Below are 15,070 nucleotides of genomic sequence, written 5' to 3'. Positions count from 1 at the left end.
CCCCTTAAGCCCTTCTGCCCAGGGGACAGATAATCATACCGTGGTGCGGATTTTGATGACTTTGATTAAAAATAAATACCTAATACCTCAGCGTTCGTAAATTGGTCAGCCGGGTGGGCATGGATTGATTGAAATATAAAAATACAATCAAAGAAGAAGGAAGACCATCAATAGCTATGAGGAACAAGCTTGAAGCGCCTCGAATTAGGCAATCCGCGCAGCAAATAAATTGTGCAATTCGTGCACGTTTTTCTTCGGCCATTTCCTTTATTGGTGTCTGTTTGGGGGGTGTTTTTTTTTTAAAGAAATGATGTGCTGTGACGTTTAAGTTTTTTTTTTGAGTAAGCTAAAAGAGTTGGCGTCGAGGAAGGAAGTTAAGAACCATTGCTATTCACGCGTTCGCGTTCTCCTTACGTCACCTGCCTTGTAGCAGTCCGGTGGACAACGCCACCAATCGAACGAGAGCACCAAAAATGGGCTGACTGGCGTTTTGAATTTCCGTTCCTTCCGATTCCGTTTTCGAGTCCGTCACCAGCCAGCCTTTACGGCGAGGCACGGTGAATGCTAGGGGATATTAATATTTCAACACCTCGGAATGCATTGGTGCGGGTTGCAATCGGCAAAAGGAATCAAGACGCGAGTGCACTCTGGTTTATTTTTGTGGGACGCGCATCGAATAATTCGGAACGGAAGATTGAAACATTCCAGCCCGAATTCTAAATGGAAATGAATCGGGCACGGGAGTAATCGATGAGAATGATCATGGGGGGGTGGGGTCTAATTGGTGAACGGGTAGGGAACGAGGAACATAACTTCCAGCAAAGTTTATGCAGACAGGTCCATGCCGGAGGTTACGTGCCATAGCAAAAGAATTATGAAAGCTTTGCTCCACGATTCCATCGTAGAAGCAACAGAGAACCTAGTTCTCTTTAGAAGCCTTCTCGGCTATTCTTGTGTCTCGGGTTCTTACACCGGCGTATTCTTCATGTGGCGAGAAACACAACAAAACCCGAAATCGAAATGGAATGGTAATTATAAATGATGCGTGCAAAGTGATCCATTTCCAGCATTCCATATACCTCTTTGATTTCGGTTTGCGTTGGACCTACCGCATGGTTTTGGGACGGAACGTTTGTGTATGGAAATGAAAGGAAATCGAAGCTGAAAGCTTTCGAATGTGGAGCTTAAGGGTGAGTAATTAAGGGCACGTGTTGCGTTGAAAGCAATAAGTTGCAAATATTACGATAAACGAAAGTAAATAGAAGAAACTCTGTGCCGTACATGAAGCCATAAACAACGATAGCTGTATTTTTAAGTTTTCTTCGGTAGATTTAATTTTCTGTTTATTGATTTTTAAATATTTATTACCAAATAAAGGCAATATAGACTTTAAAATATACTAAATTTGTGTGGTGAGAGCTTGAGGTGCATTAATTAGAAATGATTTATTCGTTTATTTGCTTTTCATTATTTAATTTTTTTTTAATTTATATTTGTATTGTCTCCTTGCTTATCTTTTCTCCTCGTTATACTTCTTAATATACTTTTTCCTAGTTTTCTATCATCTTTCTCTTTCGTCTCGTATAATTATGTAATTTAATTGTCCTCAATTTGTTAACATCATGATGCAAATCAGCAACAAAACATAGAAGAAGCTTCCAGTATATCACAAGTTCGTTCAACTCGCTTGATATATCGACATCTTCCCGACCATCATCAAAACTTCCCCGGTCACTTACCTCCTTTCCCCCCACACTCCCCCACTCATCGCGACCCGACCATATCTGATTAGTCATTCTGGTAGCGTTGAATGTTTGGCGCGACCGTACAGCGACCGGTCGAAAGCTTCGCGGGGAAATGATGTGTCCCTGTGTGTGTGTGTGTATGTGGACGCTTTCCCGAGCATAGAATTATGGCTGCTGATAAATGGGTGGAGTGGACGATACGGTCGGTGGCCATCAGCTGATACTTTTCCATCCTCAAAAAACGAAAGACCCAACTGGAGCGACCAAACATGAAAAGGGAGTTCCGAAATGCTTCACATTTAAAGATTCGTTCTCGAGCACCGTGTGCATTACCTGCTTATGATGTTCCGTTTTAGCATAAGAATGAAGTATGGATGCCTGCTTTAAATTTAACGACGGACGGTGCTCCGTTTGCAGCTACACGGCGCTTATGTTCTCGTCTAATCTAAAGCGAAACATTTCTCAACGAGATTGTCACACCCTGGGCTCGGGTCCGGATCTGGAGTCTGCCGAAAGGTGAACCGTTTAACAAATAAACCTGCTCCCAACGAGGTGAATATTGTCGGTTTTTTTTTGGTTTTTCAGTTTGAGAGTTCGTCTGGTGTTGTAGTAACTTCCCCTTTCATAGACGGTGACGTGTGAGAAAAGTTCACAACAATCATAGCCGGGGTGTTATTTCATTTTCATGCACTCACGCTCAGCAAAACGATCAATCAATGGTTGGTAAAATTGTTTCTTTACCTTTATTCTAAAAAACCTGTTAAAGAGACACAAAAAACCCCCCGCAAGAAGCGATATCGAAGGAAACGGGAACAATGCCTCGCCTTCAGAACGCACTTTAAGCACCTGAGTTTATGTGTGTGTGTGTGTATGACTGTACTCTTTCACCTTGTCCCTCCGTTCTGTACCGTCATGAAGCCCTGTAACAGGTCACTGAATGCTTCCCTTTTTCCCTTTCCCGTAAACCCGCTGCCAAGAACCGCTGGCAAATGAAGCCGGAATGACACTTCTGAAGCGTTGGCTGGCGAAAACGGAACGAACGACAACCCTTCAACATTCAAACAATAAACATTCCAACCCAGTTTGGAGGCGAAAATCCCTACGCAAACGGCCGAGACAGACCGAGATGCTGTGAGCAGCAACAGGGCACATAAACCCTCCAAAAACAGGATTTGATTGGAGTTGGAGTCCATTTTTGCATCACCTTTTGCACACGTGTGTGGCTGTGTGCAAAATATAGCAGGAGGACTTTGTTTGCACAGAAACAAAACCTTTAATGAAGCCCAACTAAAGAAGAAGAAGGGTAGGCCAATAAACGCAAACTATTTTTGATAGTCGAGCTGTGTTTCGTCTGGATGCTCTTTAAATGGTATAACATGCCCGCTGCATCCATGCGTTTGTCTTAGAGAGACTTAGAGTACGAGAGCACAAGGCAAAGGGTACATTTTTCCTTGGAAAATGCTGTTCAACTGTAGCACGTAGAGACCGCACGGAAGGGACACTAAGCGCCCGTGTGTGAGTGTGCGTGTTATCATGTCGCGGGCACTTCGTAATGAGTTTGTGGATGGCCTTAAACATGCAAAGGTTTTTCGTGTCTTGTTTTGGAAATGACAAATGAATGTTTTATTAGATAGCTTTCTCGGGAGGTGGTTGTGTTGCTGTTTTTTTTCTTCTTTTGGGCAGCATACCATGTAGAAGGGCCAACAAGGTTAGATGATAATTGTTTTTCGGCGATTGTTTTTTTGTTGTTATAAAATAAGAGAGCAAAAAGGCCTCCGTTGTTGAGAGACGTAATTTTTTGTTTATAATTCACATATTTAAATAAAAAAGGAATAATTTTAATGTTTAATATCGCAAAAAGGAATTAAAACTTTCACTGGTTAAGAGAGAAAATCATAAAAAAATCCCCAAACGTCTTCACAAACGCCTGAAGTTAGGCAATCTCCCTTAAACGACATGCACAATTTGCACCAAACTTCGTGAGCTCTTGTTGATGATCATGGCTTGCTGTGTTCATGTTGCTGTTAGCATAAAAAACGGCTCCGCACAACAACAGCCTCCAGTGTGTGGTCTACAGTCGTTTAGCTTTAACATGCCCCAAAACTATTAACTTCCAAAGCCACAGGCCCCAGCAAGCCAATAGTAAAACCGAGCGAAGACGATAGACGAAAAAGTTCATTCGAGCGCAATGGCACTGCAGGTGTTTCGAGTTGTTGGTAAAGTTAGTGTGGCTTCTTGCTACTATCGGCGGGGTTTTTTTGCCACCGGAGATAGATCACAGGCCGAGGTTGAGGTAGGACCAGCAGGAGGATATTTGGGGAGTTTCCGTTTTCTTTTTGCGTTGTTATTGCACTTTTTGCAGCCTAGCATTGTGCACTTCTTTATGCGCACCACTACACACACACACTGGCCCTATTGTAGGCTCATTTTATTTTTGTTTTGTTTTTAACCCTTCGCTCTCTGTCATCCTGTGACCCACTAATGCACGTTTCGTGGGTTACTGGTTTTTGTTTTGCGAGCATAACATTCTGCACCGTTTTTATTTCAGTCCTGTCGCACACACCCGGACCGCCCTTTTTCCCTTGGGCGAAGATTGCATGAGCGAAGGATTGCATGCATATGTTTGCTCTCATTTTGGCCGGCGGGGGTCTACCCTCACTCGGGTAGACTAACAGGTGGGATGCAAAGGGGGAAAACAAGGGCCTTACCGTGGGCATTGCGAAGGGCTGCGAAGGGCGCCAATCAAATAGACGCTCCTATCCCTGCCTTTGGACTGCAGACTGCAGAGGAGGACACACGAAGGCCTCCGAAAGATAGCGTGCGATGATGGTGAGGCTGATGATGATGATGATGTGAAAAACCCACAAGGCTTCCCCGGCCGGGGAGTTCTTTTGCAGCCTTGCCGTTTGGTGGTCTGGGGGTCGAAATGGGACCACAGAATTAACGCAGCACGATGGAGCAAAAAAAATGGAGAAGCGAATGTCCCAATAAAAAAGCAGTGCGCCCCCGTACGTGAGTCAATCGAGATTTCTTCACAGCAACCGAATGAACGCATACCTACTCCAGACGGACGATCTTCGGCAAACCGCGAAACCTGCTTGTCTGGGTTTGCTGACCACTCCGGTCAAGGGAGCACTAACTGACAAAAAAAAGGGTCGAAGAACAGGAGCATTTCCACCCTGCATGCGCTGCGTGGGGAATGGGGGTTAAAGGAAAATGAAAGCAACGTGGCCGAAAGGTGAACAAACGAAAACAAAAAAAAAGTAAACCAAAGGGCCAAGCAAAGAACGTTCACCACGTATCGTAGGAAAAGGCGGTGGTAGGTACGAAAGAAAGCAGCACCAGCGAAACATAACTATCTCCAATTGGGCTAGAATGACAGCGACGATGCCCTTACAAAAGGGATGCAAACCAACTACCCCCACGTAGCACCCTACCACACCCCCTTCTGTGGGGGGGGAATCCTCGTTGGCTGAGTCTGGCCGTCTGGCTGGTTGGCTGGCTCGTTCGCTGGTTGCATCGGGTTCGAATGTGTTCGGAGTCAGCCGAACACGTGAGACAAAACCCGAACGCTCTCTTCGAAGCTCTCAAAAGTGAGTGAGAGAGGAAAATAGTGAGAGAATGGCTGTTGGGTGTAATAATAAGTTGGAAAGAAAATGTATAGGCTTGATTGACCAGCATTGTGTTAAATTTGAGTTTAGAAATTTTTTTAATCCATGTATACATTTTATAACAATACAGCCAGCCTTTCTTCTGGAAAAATATGTTTTTTTTTTATTCATGCAGGACGGCCTGGACGTGTTGCTTAAATTTAACGTTGAGAAGGAATAAATTAGAAATTGGAGATAGATATTAATAATGTTTTCAACAGCAATCCGTTCTAAAGGGTTTGTTGTTTGAAATAGTATTTATCTCATCACTGAGACTTATCACTTGTTCGCCCATTTTTTATTGTTTTAGTTTAATCTGATCTATTTATAGTTTCGTCCTAACCTCCCTGGATGTTTTAATTTAATTTATACAAAATTCTTTTAATATTATTAGTATGATATACAGAAGAGAAGCAATATACCCAGGCCGTCCAATTTTTTTATTCATGAAAAACGACCTGGCCGTATTGCTTACCCAGGCCGTCCCTAACGTATAAACAAAATACGAAAGAGGAATAAAAGTATACTCTATTTATTTCCTTAAAACATGCAACAGCGCTTGCGTTCTTGAAAATGAAAGATATTTTAGAAAGAATTTCGGTAAAATAATGATTTGTTTGAAATCTGTTTCTTGCTGCCTTGACTAGATTTTATCCTTCAATCAATCGCTTCAATCATACAATCCGATCTGCGTACGGGAAGCTGATTCTGACGGGATTCGGCGATATTCGAGTCCGGCCGCATGAAGATCGGTTCTGCTAATAACCGTACCTTCCCAATTTGTATTATTAAATATTTTTAAAACTGCTACAAAGAACTTAATTTATTATTTAAAACCTAGTTTTGATTGTAAGTTTTTCCTAGATAAAAATAGTATAATTTGAAAAAGTAAAAATAAAAATGACATTAAACAAAATGAATAAATTTTTCGAAGAGGAAAGAAATCAGATTTGAACAGGATCAAATCTTCGTGTTATATGAAATAATTATTATAAGTTTCTTTGCCTTAATTTATTAAATGAAGTAGAACAAGTTTAAAGAACCAACACCCAAAGTTGAGCGAAAGTATGTCTCAACAGACAGTTGAAAGCGAAAGCACCAAACTTTCGGTTACACCCCAATCCCATCTCGAACACGCGCGATCACGAAAGCTCCCGCACCGTGGCCGGGGAAACACAGTCAGCAGGCAGCCACAACAGAGAAGCCAGTGTGCATGTAGACGGCGAACGAAGCGGTTGTTGCTGGTTGTTGCTAGTTGGCGCCTCACGTTACTGTTGCTCGGCAGGGCAACAACTTGTTGTGTTGGTTTCGAGTGTTTTTGCGTGTTCCCCGGCCGGGGGAAAACTCCAAAGAAAAGCAAACATCTCACGAGTGCCACACGCACGCGGGATGCTTTCGTAGTGGTAATACGGTAGTTTTTAACGTAAATAATTGAATACGAGAACGAATACGGTGCAGTAGTTGTTGGTTAGTGTTCGTTTTTTTTGTTTTGTTTTTTCCGTCTGTATGTTGTGTTTGTGTGTGGCTACCCGTTTGGACTTATTTGTTTTAGTCGTTTTTTTGTGTATTTGGGTGATGTGCGTACAAAACGGAAAATATTTAGCCTTTATATGAGCCCAAAAAAGGGATGACCCCCGAGTGGACGGGCAAGCGTGAAAACCGAAAAACCCCGGCGTGCGGTGTACGTGTGCTTTTTAACGGTCTATTGTTTCGGTGCTAGGGGTCTATGGGGTTTTGTTTTATTATAAATTGAATTTTCCCATCCGTAAGACACGGTGACGGTGGCATTGAATTGCCACGATCGTGCGTGTGACAGAACGAAAAAAAAAACGCTCGTAGCCCAACCGGAAGCAGTGATGAACCCTTCACAAACCACGTTAGCAACAACGTGCCCCTGATCGTGAATTTTTCATTTAGCGCGAACCAAGTGCGTTGGGTGAAGATCGTCGCTATCGTCGTCGTCGATGTAATGCGTAGCATAAAACACTTGAATAAATCTTTTTTCGCGTCGCGATCCTCGTGGTCGATGCCTATTTTTTGTTGTTGCTGTGCTCGCATGTAGTTCGTTAATGATCATGACCTTCACGGTGACGATCGCCGACGAAAGAGTCCGAAATAGAGGACTGTGGTTGACATTTTGCTGCCCGGCTCGCCGTGGCTAGCGGATCGCGATTTGGGAGGCGTGTAAATATCACTTTTCTTTTCAACATTCGGTTGCCAACAAGTTAAGATCTTTGGCGATCGTGTGTTTACACGGTCAGGAGCGCTTTGAACAATTATAGCGCTGCTTTATTAAATCGCACGTGTGTTGGAAAGCAGTTTAAAGCAAAATTTTAAATTGAAAAATATTTAATTTAAATCCCTTTTCTGATCGCACATTACATTTTTTTGTTGGGATGAATTTCTTTCTCGAGATGAAGTTTCCAACGTGTGCCTATAATTCCTCCTACAAAAAAAGAAACGCACGCACCAAATCTCATGTATTGCGCAAAAATTGAATGCACTGGATTTCATTGCCTTTATTCTAGCCGTTGCCAACCCCAAAAGCTTCACAGCTTACCTTGAGTTTGGGAAAATGAATTTTCGCAGCAATAAACCGAAGCACCACGGACCACGGTTTCGGTGGGGCCCGGTGTGGATTAATATGATAAACAAAAGAGCGAAGTGTTGCGGTTTCGTAGCCCTATTGGAAGTGAATGTGCTGGCCGGCTTTCGTTTTCCCATTTTCTTTTATTTTATCCGAGCGCGGCACTTCGATGCGGCTTCTCACACCCTGGTATGTGGTGTCCGACACCGGGTGTATAGTGTGTATCTTCATGCGTGTGTTTTTTTTGGTGGGGTGCTGCGTCTGTTTATTCTAGTTGGGAGACGAGTGGGTGTCGGATGGGTTTTTTTCCTCTGTTCCACTGCCGGCGTTTGTGTGTCTGATGTCCTCCAAAAAACTAACAGACGGTGATGCGAAAATTCAAACGAAGAAGTAAACGAACCAAAAAAAAAACGCAGCGTATTGTGCAAAATCCACCCCAACCTCCCCCAGGAGACTGTAGAGGATGGTGAACAAGAAGGGGGGAAAAGCGAGAGGGAGAGTGAAAAACAAACATTTGCGGGAAGTTGGCGAATGAGTTTCTCAGGTTAGCATTGCAATTTTCCACCCAAAGAAGAGAAAAACACGTTGAGAAGAAAATAATCGAAAAAAAGCACACACATCAGCCACTGCAGCAGACATCAAGGAATGCGTGTGTGTGTGTGAGATTCGCGAAAATTGGGCAGAAGAAAAACAGCGCGTCCGCCCGCCCGGTGGTAAAAATAGTGGCCACAACCAGCGGGAGTGAATTATGGTGAGGTGAATTTTTCAAACCTTTCGCCCAAGGTTTCCGCCGGGAGGGTTTGTTATGTGCGGGAAAACAGCAGCGAGCAGCGATGGTTTGGAGGCAGCAAGGCCGGGTGAAAAGCGTGTGAAAAATTGACCGGAGAAATTGGGAAAACATAAATTGACTCCTGTTCAGTCAGGCCCACTGAACCGCTAGAGTGAGGATGGTGTCCGGAAATTTTTCAATTTAACCGAGAAGCCCACAGAGCACTCGGTCAGAGCCCTACGGAACGGTGTATCGCGGATAGAGAACGTTGTGCTAGTACACGCGACGTTTGGTCGCGTTGACAAATTGTGAAGAGGTGGGGGAGTGTGTGTGTGTAACAGGACAAGGAAAACGGTCACCGAACGGAAGCCGGTATGTTGTTTGTCTTCGGTCCGGCCCTACTTTTTTTGGCCCATACCCATAACGGAAGCAAGTACCGTAGCAGTGTGACGGATAAGCCAGTACTAGGTGTTGCGCCAGACAACGACAACGCCTAGCCGCGGAACGGAACCCATCCCCCCCAAATCATCACTACCGCCAGCACCCAAGCGCCCGATGGAACTGATCGGCCAACTGAAGGCATAGGTGAATATTTAATTATAGTTGTTTATTTTTACCCGCCTCGCGTTTTCCGTGCACCCAAGCGTGATGTTTTAGGAGGGGAAGAGCGAGGTTGGATAGGACTGGGAAGCGGGGAGATGGAAGTGACACGCACGATTCCCATCCCCAGCGAGAGAAGGTCGAGTTTTAGTTTGGTGTGTAACAGTAGTAAAACGCACATACGGTGCCCCGCGAAGCAGACCGGCAAGGAATGTCCGTATGTCGCGCAGCACACGGGAAAACCCTCCTTTGAAGGCCGACTTTAACCGAGAACCGATAGTGAAGAGCATAAAAATTCCACTTCCCGCATGTGAACGCCGCGAGTTGCCTAGAGTGCGAGTAGGAACTGTGGAAAATTGATAAAATGTGACATTATTATTTTTTTTTGCTATAGAACTGGATCACTGTTAAGCTTTTCCCTTTGGTTAATCACGTATGGAACGTGGTGTGCGTGTGGTTATTATCAGAAAATCAATATCCTATTTTCAATGTATAAATAATAAATTCATCGTCGTTTGGTGATCTATTTTCAGCACAAAATAATTACAAAAAAAGGGATTAGTTTTAAATTGTATTCACCGTATGCGGCACTGGATTAATTATGAAAGGCTTACTTTATTCAGGCATTGTTATGTCAGTAGCCTGAAACGCATATTTTGCTTTGTATTTGTACAGGTTTTAAATGAAACCTTATTTAAGGACATATTTCGGTTAGTTATACTATCCAAAGGTGCTATCTCTGGCTTACAAGAGTGAATGATATCACGTAGTTTGATAGGCAGTCCTCACTACTAGAGTACGGTCCGATTGTGCTCTTAACGTCAATCCTGCCGTGTGAAGTTGCCTCTATCGCCCAAACCTCTCAAAACCCAAGATTTGAACTAAAGAATGTTAAACCCCTTTAAGCATTGTGACACGTTCTCTGCGACTTCTCCTATCACTTTACCGGATACAGGGAGTCTCCATTTAATTCCATTCTTTGATTCTATACCTGGCTTGGATATGGCCCAAGCAGGGCGTATCACAGCATAAGATGCTTGAGGCTCTATACCTATCGATAGAGGCCTATTTTCCTGTAAGAAGGTTCTGTGGTCCTGAGAGCCACATGCATTAAACTCGAGATTCCCATAGGGTACCTCGTATAATACGTCCGGTTGGCCTGTGGCTCTATCCCAGGTTAACAGAGTCAATGTGTAAGAAGCTTCAAACATTCTTTCTGCTAAGGGTCTCCATGGAGTAAGATGCACCTTTGATCAACTATACTGGTGTATGATTTCGAGGATCATAATTTGTATTTTTGTTAGGACTCAGGAAGACTGGACGGAATATTTACGGACATATGAGCTACTCTCCGTAAATAGTTAGTATCCTGAAGCATTATTTCTTCAGAACCTATCAAGCAGTTCACATGGGTAACTCTGCTAATGTCGTGCAAGTTTTGTTTAAACTGCAAATAGTATGTTCAATTTTAGAACTCTCTTTGCTCATCTCAGAATTCGGAAAAATGTGGCTCGTAAACATATTGCTGTTTAACTTCTTTTAACCGCTCTCTAAGGTGTCTGCATACTATTCCCGAATGTGCATAGAGTTCATGTACTCCTATTTGAACAAGGTCAATAAAACCAACAAAAACAAACACCTTATTTTGCGTCATCGTTCGTTGTTAGTAATATTTGAACATTCGTACCGCAAGGTTTACCTTGACCGTGTAAAGACCTTAAACCCTGAGAAAACAATACGGCAGAGTTTTGAGCTAATTTAGCGTGCGAACCGGGAAGCACGAACATTTGTTTAAGAACATGGTTTGCGTCGCATGTCATCTGGGCAAAATTGAACCCCCTCCAACTCTGGATAAAGGATGCAACCTGTAACACATCCGTGTGGCGTTCCGGGAACCGGAGGATCCGCCGTTTAGTTCCGCACAGTTCGCGAAATGGTTGGGTGCGGCAACAGAGCTCAAAATTAGAGACTCCACGATCTTTTAGGGTTCCGAATGGCCCGTGGTGTGTGTGTGTGTGTGGCTCCGGCTTCAATTAGTTTTGTGACCCGTCCGAACCGTGGTCGTGATTCGTGCAGTGCGACAACGAAGGCCACCACGAAGACAAAACCGCGGCGGCACGGGGATGGACGTTTTGGGCGATGCGTGATAATTTGTGTGTCGGATGTCGGATTTTGGCCGCCCGACGTTTCGTCTTGTTCTTGTGGGTTCTTCTGCTTCCTAACTGATCGCGTTCAACGGCGGACCGGATAGCAACGGTCGTTCCAATTATAGCGTGTCTATCGAACACGGCGTGCGCGACTTGCCAAAAACGAACCGAAACCTGACCGGCGGCAGTTAGTCGGTGGCTCTGGTGCGCCGATCGCAGCCGGGTTGAACCAATTTATCGCGATCAGCGTTCGGTTGGGCTCTTTTCGGGGTCGGGGTAGCTATCGGCGGGAGGGTTTGGAGGGTTTTGTGGTAGTGTAATTAGCAAACGCCAGAAGGCGCCTAGTTTTGCCGCCATTCTAACCGCACGAGGTGGTCTCTTTTTTTGGGTGGAGGCTCTCCATGGGTAGCATTGCTGGTGTCTGTGAAGTCGTCTTCGGTTAAAGATTTATCTGGAGATTTTGTCTAGGATCGCGTGACGATGATAAACTGTTCGTGAGGAGCTAAATAGTTTTACTCGATCGATTGACGATGGACACCACGAGGAGTATCACACACCAAAAAGGGATAAGAAGATTGTTCTTGTGCTTAAATTGATTTCGTATCTTTAAGAGTCCTTGAGCAGTAAATGGGTGTAACAAATATCTAATTTAAAGACCTAGCTAAGCTATACAACAGTCTAGCTTTCCTATATCAGCCACTGTACTTCGAATCAAAGAAATTTCATTGGAAAACCCTGCAATTTTGGAAAATATTCTCATTCGAGCGAATCGATTGGATGTTTTTAACGAATGAAGCCATTGATGTATTCTGAATAAATAGAATCCATAGATGCATTACTTCAAATCTGTGCAACAGTTTCGTGGAATTTCGATGCAGTTAGCTCATGTTAGGGTTTATATTCATGAAGTGTAGAATAAAAGTCTCCCTCCATGAGTCCAAGTTGTTTACGGCTGTCCCTGATGCAGCTTCTATCTACGGGGAAATCACATCCTCTGCGTCCGATTTATGATAACACGAACTGTTTTGCTAACATTGCATCATCACACAAACAATACTGATAAGACAAAATCCAAAGAGCTCATTTAACTTTAAGCTTTATATATTTTCTACCGATGGGTATTGCTAGTGGGAAACGTTGATTGGACATTATAAGGCTTGCCTGTTGTTGTTTACCAGTGGTCTGGCGCTGCTGTGTGTCGTCGTTTCCCGCACTCACCTTCAACTGGTTTCGCGCCGTACACTTAATTACTGACCCGCCCGTATTGACCCGTATCGGGCGTGTTAACTGTGGCAGTAGACTCTTCCTAGCTTTTAATTCACCAGGCAACTACTTCTGCTGCCCGTTAACCACTTGGCAATTCGCCTAACGCTCGAAATGACTCCAAAAGTCTAAAAAGCCGTAGAATCTTCCATCATCTCGCGCTGCGTCATTGTGCGTCACTGTGCTTGCCGGTCGGTCGTTCGTCACTCACGTCGGAAGGTAATATTTCAACTCTAGCGCACCCCGGAACGCGAAAGGTGACGAGATGCGCGGGATGCGTGTTGGTGGGTGTTTACGTCATCGTCTGCGAGGTACCTGACATTTGGACCTCGAGATTTACGAGAAGCAGTAGCAACAAAAAAAAAATAGACTCAGCCGGGGAATTTTACGTCGATCTTACCGGGTCGACTGATTGTGGACCATTACCCACAAGACCTCCACAGCCACCAATTAACATCGGTGGTATGCAATTTTCAATTCCCTCGGGGATATTCCCGCGGGAGCTTCCCAGAAGCACTGTTGGGAGGTTTCCGGCACACCCGTGCGTTTGGGGTTTGCTAATTTTTGCCGATTTATCTTCCAACGTTGGGCGGCATTGTACAATTGCTTTCTTTTCCCGGTGGTCAAAGTGATGAAGGCTTACCATAAACGTGTGAAGGAAGCGGCAAACTACCCTGGGTGAGATTGGGAGGGCAAGATCACTTCCATCACTTGAAATTACGAAGCTCAGCCACAGCCTGTCCGTACCAGGTGGCTTTACCGGCGAATTGGCCAAAAAAGCAAAACTGCGATTAAATAAAAATAAACCAAAACAATTTCCTTGTTCTGCTCAAATTCATTCTTCCCTGCACTACCACGTTCCAGTGATGTTGGATTTTGCGGAACTCTATTTTAAGACTTACTCATGGGTAGTGCGCGGAACGCATATTTAGATTCGACCTTACGCGTTTGCTGGAACGAGCTGCGTTCGATAGTTGGCAGGAATTCGATCAAACTTAGGTAATGCTTTCAATCACAGGTTCCTCACCGTTCGGGGAAGCTGTTCGGAACCTTCTGCTTCATTTATCACCGTAACAGCATCGTCACACCGGGCATGTGAACTGATTAGCGTGAACAGATTGCTCGAGTTACCCGACCGGACACGGTAGAACTCCGGTGCTCCTTGGTATGACCCCGCGTCACCATGTGTAGACCTAAAACGCGCGATCGTAGTACGCCTCGTACGATCATCGTCGGGTTTCGTCAGCGTTCGCCCTTACGCAGCGTATTTTTTGTGGCCTAAGGCAAGTGTTACGGCTAGGTGAAGTCCGTTGGTTGGAAATCGACAATTAATTTGTTGCACAGGTTTGCGCAAATGCGTCCGCAACTATTCTCGGCGTGTTCCGAGGAGGTACTGGAGTTACCGTTCGGTGTTTCGGTAAGGCTTCGAAAGGGAATGCCATTAGAATAGCAATATCTGAGTAAAGTAGACGCCCAGAGACACCCCATGGGGTGGATGGTTGTGATCTTTACATTGGTTCGGTTTAAACCCTCTTTTGAATCCCGAACACCATGCATAGTGTTTCGGCCCATTTCGGGTGTCAAAAGATAACATCAAAGACATGGAAATTGAGGATCGTGTGAGCTACCAACCCTGCGGACGGTACAGTGTCTGATTTCGGCTCCACTCCACTGTATCTACGCTATGTACAATTAAAACCTCGGCCCGAGATGAATGAAGCTCACATCGGTACACCCGTTCGGACGCGTGCTGTTTGGTTATTCACGTTCCGGAGCTTCCAAGATCGTTAACTTTATGGCGATGACATAAAAATCTATTTTCTCCCTCTAGCTAGTTCTGGAAGTAACGGGGTACGCTTGCCTCGGATCAACCTGATGCCAACGATACCGGGTCAAACCCAGCTTCCCGATCGCAAGTTTTCTAGGGTACGGGCGGCTTTCGGCTTTAATTTATGATCAGTGTCTAAAGTGGATCGGACTCGCTCGTTGCTTGCCGCCCTGGTTCTTTCCAAAACAGGCCGCAAGATTATGCTTTGTGTCGCACAAACGCTGGGGCTACAAAACCATTGTCATCAAAACATATGCGTGCGCGTTTACGTATAGAGTGATCAATTTTGTTTCTCCTTCACCCCCCGGGCTCGATGCACCGAACCGTGGATTATTGTGTTGAAATATTCTTGCTTTCGGAAGAAAGTCAGAAAATGGGAAAGTCGCCCCCCGAAGGACGCGGGAGTGAAACTACTGTTCGGTTCCTTTCGCGGTACGGTAGTTACTGTGGTGGAAACATAATACGTGGTGCGAATGAATGT

At 44.6% G+C, this 15,070-nt stretch overlaps 1 long non-coding RNA gene across 1 annotated transcript; it reads left to right on the top strand.

The window, feature by feature from the left end:
• The first annotated feature begins 6,581 nt into the window (after positions 1-6,581).
• On the top strand, positions 6,582-8,552 carry LOC118515228. The gene is made up of 2 exons (XR_004906991.1): positions 6,582-6,798; positions 8,345-8,552. It is a non-coding gene; the product is annotated as an uncharacterized LOC118515228 (long non-coding RNA).
• The last annotated feature ends 6,518 nt before the right edge of the window (positions 8,553-15,070 follow it).

Source organism: Anopheles stephensi, unplaced genomic scaffold, assembly GCF_013141755.1.
Source record: "Anopheles stephensi strain Indian unplaced genomic scaffold, UCI_ANSTEP_V1.0 ucontig1, whole genome shotgun sequence".
Lineage (NCBI taxonomy): Eukaryota > Metazoa > Arthropoda > Insecta > Diptera > Culicidae > Anopheles > Anopheles stephensi.
Note: the sequence above shows the minus strand (reverse complement) of the source record. Positions and strands in the feature narration are given on the sequence as shown.